Raw genomic sequence first — 6,000 nt, 5'->3', positions numbered from 1 at the left:
GTACTCGAACTATGAGGGCTCACAAAATGTCGGGATATAGATATAGATACTCAAAATCGCTCACATTTTTTAGACTGAGAACCTAAACCTACATTATTAAAAAATATTGCACATAGACGTATATGTGTATCAGTACTTTGAGAATGTACTCAGCATGTGGGGGTGAATGTAGAGGTAAAACAATATATGAATGTTTATCAAAAACCAAAAAGAAATGCATGATAGATGTAATGACTCACATTAGCTTGAACAATTGAAAGCTGAAAAATCATCAATCATAAATAATAAAAGAATACTATATAAATATTTTGAGCCATCACGCTTAGTTCTAAAAGTTGTACTTGTATTCTATCTTTAAAACTTTGCTATTATTCTTTACTAGTAGGAAATTCTAGTAAAATAAACTATTTTGCAAGGATTACTCTTTTCTGCAGGAAGGTTCTTCTAACCGACATACACTATGTGAGCTATCACAGTATCCAACATGTAGTTCCCTTAAGGGAAAAACCTCTCATTGGGGAGTGCTATCAACTCTTGCCAAAGAGTATAACCTGAGATAAGTGATCAAATCTTTAACTATCATCTATATAAAAATAGAACTAACTGTACCTACTTTTGCTCATAGTTCTAGAAAAGTAAGATGCACTAAACCCACACTTTCCACTCAGTGCTAAATACTACCCCCTTTAATCTGCATGCTCATTCTTAAGGAAATCCACTTTAAATATCATAAGGATTTATGCTTAAATTTAATCATGCATCTATTTGTTTAAAACTAAAATTTAAGCTATAAGTGGATTCCATATCTTTAGCTAAAGATCAAAAGATTAAATCTTTATTCAAAGCTAATAGTAAACATATAATGGGAAACTTATAAGCATAATTTTCTTGGATTATCAACATCAAATTTAGGGAATTATAGCCCATACTTCAAACTCAAAGAAAATTATAATGAATCGTGCTTAATAGCCAAAATCATAAGGTTTTTGCCCAAATCTTGTCATGATAAGGTAATTCAATTCTTTAAATATGTAAAACAAGCCAAATGTATGGGCATGTAAAAAAATAAAGATACAAAGCATCATTCAAATCTCTTTTAATAGAAAAATATTCAACAAATAATCTTTGGGTATGAATCCTAAATTAAAATTGATATATATTTATGTAAATTCATGTAAAAACATAATTAAAGCAAGTTTTGGGCACAAGGATGAAAGGATTACCCTTGTTAATAAACCTCACGTACCTTAATTGATGAACTAGAGGAAAAATCTTGATTTTAAGTTCCTATTGATTCTCTTGAGAATTGATTCTTGAAATTCTTTAATTGGGAACCTTAAAGTTTGAACTATCATGGAAAAAGAAGGGTGGGATTTGGCAGATTCTTGAAGTTGAATATTGAAGCCTATGGTTTTCTTTGAGAAGGATTTGATGAATAATGAACATATTTTGCTCAATATTACACTAATGATCTATTTTCATGATTTAGGGATGTGGGAAAAATACTAAACTACCCTTGCGATTTAAATTCCATAACAGGGTTGCAGATTGAGGCTTCACCACAATACGGTGAGTGGGTCATTGCGATAGCCACCGTGATGTGGTGAAATTATGGTGACTTACTGTAAAAGGGCCATTGCTGATTTAGGAATCATCATGACATGGTTACCCTTTGGATCCTTGGAAAATATTGAAATAGCCTCCAACGCGATGCTGTGGCCTTCCCACCACTATACTCACCATGACGCAGACTAATATCGCTGAGCTGCTGCCTTGCAATTTCAAATATAATCCAACCCTCATCCAAAAATTTCATACTTACCCCAGACATACTATTTATACGCCTAAATATAATTCAACTCAAAATCATTACCTCGAAGCCCGGAAGGTCAACTTATAATTTTCTCAAAATTTAAAAGGAGTAAAAAATGACTAAGTCCATTAACTCTCAGCTTTATTTCTAGGTTCTAAGCGATATAGGCATACATTAAGGAATGAACTGAGCTAGGAATGTTTGTGGTATTAAAATATTCCTCAAAATGCTAAATTAATCATTCAACTAGAAAAACAAATCATACCATATATAAGTACTAAAATAATTCAAATCAGGAATTAGAAGATGCAAAATGCATGATGCAACTATGACTTTGAAAAATTAGCTCAGTTGGTCAAATGTTACCTGTGCAATTTACTTTGATTTATCTTTGAAATTAGTTTCTCTCTAGCAGTAGTATTAACTACGGATGGTTTAAGCCTGTTGAGATAACAAGTTAGATGGTGGAATTAAAGTAAATAACATAGGAAAGGTAGGTGAATAATTTTTCTTAGCTCATCAGTGCTAGATGGTTGCTCGATTTTCTCGATGTGTTGAGGTTCTTGAGATATAAATAAAACGCTAAATTTTTGTAAAGCCATAGCATGACCATATCTCTACGGGGTCGTGAGGTGTTTATCCCTTCATCTGCATTACTCACTTTCCCAGATTCAAAAGTTGCAACTGAGGAATTTCCTTAATGGAGTACGCCATAACATTAGTGAGAGTCTTTGATGATTGATTATTTCACTCCAAGATAGTTAGTTTCTTGGTTAAATTGAGATCATTGAGCTATTGGTTGGGCATTTCTCTACCTTTCTACATTGATATTTCCATTAAAGAAGATGAATAGTGATTTGGGAGTTGAATCGATGATTGGTCAAATTAGAACATCTTTATTCTAGATTTTTCTTAGATGATTAGTCTTAGTTAATTTCTTATGTATTTTCCTATTTAAGATTTCAGTTTGGGCCAACCATTTGGGACTTGACCAATTTTATTTTCCAACAAACCTAGTTTGATTTTTTTTTTGATTTCTTAATATATGACCCATCTGTGGGTCAAGACCATTTTTGATTAAAAAAGGTCTAATATTGATATATGTTTTGCTTATATAGAAAAAGATAGATATTTGAATATCATTATGCTGTAAAATTCATAATCTACATATTTGTATAAATAAAACAAGACCCATACAACAATTATATCAGGTCAAGAATAGGCTCGTAAGGCTCTCTAACGAAATTCCAAAGCTTAATCCATCACAATGTCCTAAAAGAACAAGGAATGCATGACCAAAAGTTGAGCACAAATGGAATCTTAATTGAGGGTAAAAAAAGCCCTAAGATAAAAATAAAAGAAAAATTAAAATCCAAAATTAAACAAAGAATTAGGCTGAGAACTTATGAAGAAATAAATGAGAATTGATTACCTCAACAAACCCTCATTGACTTCCAACATCAAAACAGTTTTCCAAGTCAAGAGTTAATCAATGGTGGAAAAAAAGAATTGAAATGGTGGAAATTAATGAGAAATTAGAATATATTAATCCAACAATGCACGATTAAGCAGCCACAGATCTACTAAAGCGGAGGGTGCAGAAGGAGAGAGATATTGATAGGGTGATGTTTCAATTACTTGAGCAACATCTGCTAAAGTGGAGAAGTATCGCTAAAGAGGCCCTCACTTAGGTAACCAAGTACTACTAAAGCAGAAAGGTTTCACCTGCTGCCAAAAACTAATAGTTTCACTAAGTCCAAATGTACTCCAATCGGGTGCTCAGCATTTATTTGGAACCCCATAAATGCAAATGAGTTAACCTATCTTACCGAATTTGACATTTTGGACTTAAATAAATCATCAAAACTTCCATATGAGGTTTTTTCAATAAAAAGTGGCCCTTAAACCCACTGTTCCATTTTTCCCAATCTTAAACCAAGGCTCAAAATAAGCCTGAAAGCCTCAACACCCAAAAAAATGATCCCTTCTCTTAAAATCCATGTTCTAGAGATAACAAAATTATTAGAATTCTTATCCAAGGTTGTCACAACCTGATTTTGTGAGTCATGATTGTTCACTATATTTATCCAATTATGATTTTGTAGCTTATATACATATGACTTTTTGGTTTCTAGTTTGAAGTCATGAAAGTGGCAAACCTTTATGTACTTAACATGTATGATATTTTCACTTGATTTTCAATTATGTTTCCATGTTATATGCATTCCCTTTATACCTAGTACAATCCATAAGTATTGACCCCATAATTTTGTGTTCTGCATCATATCATGACATAGTACTAGTATTTTCCCCCAGCGTCATGATTACTCATGACCACCATTATTTACTCCTATTAGTTGGTGAGTTGATATAAGGTGGTTTTATGCAGTTTAGTATTGTTATTCCAGATTATTTAGCCTTGTTGTGAGGACTTCTCATGTCCTTAATGAGTAAATAATGATATAAATAATAATATAAGTGTTTAAGTATGTTATTACAATGTTTAAAGGTGTTTTCAAACAAGTTTGGATTTGAATTGATCATTTTGAGTCTAGACGAGAAAACTAGTTTTACTAGCTTGAGCTAGGTGATTGTCTACACTATCTCGATGGATTCTAATATGTATAATGAGTTACTTATGGTTTGATTGTGTAATAAAGTATGGAAAAACATTTTTATAATGTTCAAAGTGTACTTTGATCAATCCAAGAGTCAAAAAAATAAGTTAAAGATCAACGTGGGCAAGCCTAGTCTTAGCTTGAGTTTCTAGTTCACCATTCTTGATACTGTATTGTTTTGAGCTCTAATACGTGGTGTATGATGATGTATTATTCTTAGAAAGTTTAATATTATGATATATGGAAATAAAACAAGCTGTAAATAAATCTAAAACAACACCACAAGCATTGGATTTGATGGAAAAATGCAAATGACAATTAAGGAGGCAAATTGCACTTTCCAGTGAGGCAAGGTGATAGAGGGGAGAAGCGCACCAATATCTGATGAAATAAGTAACATGACTTACACCTATCTTGCTTTCAGTTATAGGGGAAATGCACCACTCTCTCCCATGAGGTAACCAACGCACCGCACCCCTTGTCCACACATGACCAACTTCTCCTACTATAAATATAACACTTGTACTTTATTCTAATAACATTTGGATGTTTTTAGCTTTTGATAGGGACTTATAAACACTTATGGTAGGGGTTTATATCTGGTTATTTTAGATTTTTAATGGATTATGTCATGTATTAACTAGATTGATTATGGTTATTTCCATTAGTGGCTAAACATACTCTTTTTGGGGTTAAGGCTAAGAACATGTTTACTTTTACTTTGAATTGAGTTTGTTTGAATTGATTATCATATTTGGTGATTTTTTATCTTTGTTTTAGCTATTTTAAGGTGTAGATAATCTTAGAATACATATATTGTCGACCTGAAGCATCCCAGGTTTGGACCCTTAGAAAATTTCTAGGAATCTCATTCTTCGGACCCATTACGACCTATGGTATGAGGTGTAAACTGGTGTAAAAATGGTGAAGACCTACCATAAGCTAAAAGTATTTAGTTGATGAGGTGGTGTTGGACACTGGAATGGATATGACTTAAGGGTATGAGTCTTAAGACATAGGTACAAGTCATATAAGTGACTCATAAGGTGGTCAGGATTTGATCCTCCTAGTTTTACATTCTACTAGGAATACAGATCATGGGTACTAGTCATATGGTAAGGTTACAACTTGGTTGGATGAGTCGTATACTGGACAATGTTTGATCCTTGGTTGAGGATTATTTACAATTGGGTGGGGTATTAACCATAAGCTAGGTTACGACTCATAAGGAGGTCAGTCGTAACCCTATGTTGGGTTTTTATGGGATTTAAGTGGAGGTTTTCTGGAAGTTTTCCTACTAACCTAATAAGGACCCACGACTTCTAATACAGTTAGGAGGTTATTTACCCTACTATTTTATTCTTACAAACTTAGAATCTCTTCCAAAACATATCATAATTCTCTTAAGAGTTTTTGGGGAAAAGAGCTAGTGTTTCAAGTAATGGATTACTTTAGGGATTGTCTTGGTTAATTCCTTCCATTAATCTTCTTGGTTAAAGCCATGATTCTCTTCCCTACTTGAAAGTTCAATGAAAGACATGGTTATATGGTTGATTTTATGGTTTTTAC

This window comes from Capsicum annuum, chromosome 6 (assembly GCF_002878395.1).
Source record: "Capsicum annuum cultivar UCD-10X-F1 chromosome 6, UCD10Xv1.1, whole genome shotgun sequence".
NCBI classification, from domain to species: Eukaryota; Viridiplantae; Streptophyta; class Magnoliopsida; order Solanales; family Solanaceae; genus Capsicum; species Capsicum annuum.
The sequence above is the reverse complement of the archived record's forward strand: the minus strand, read 5'-3'. Positions refer to the sequence as shown.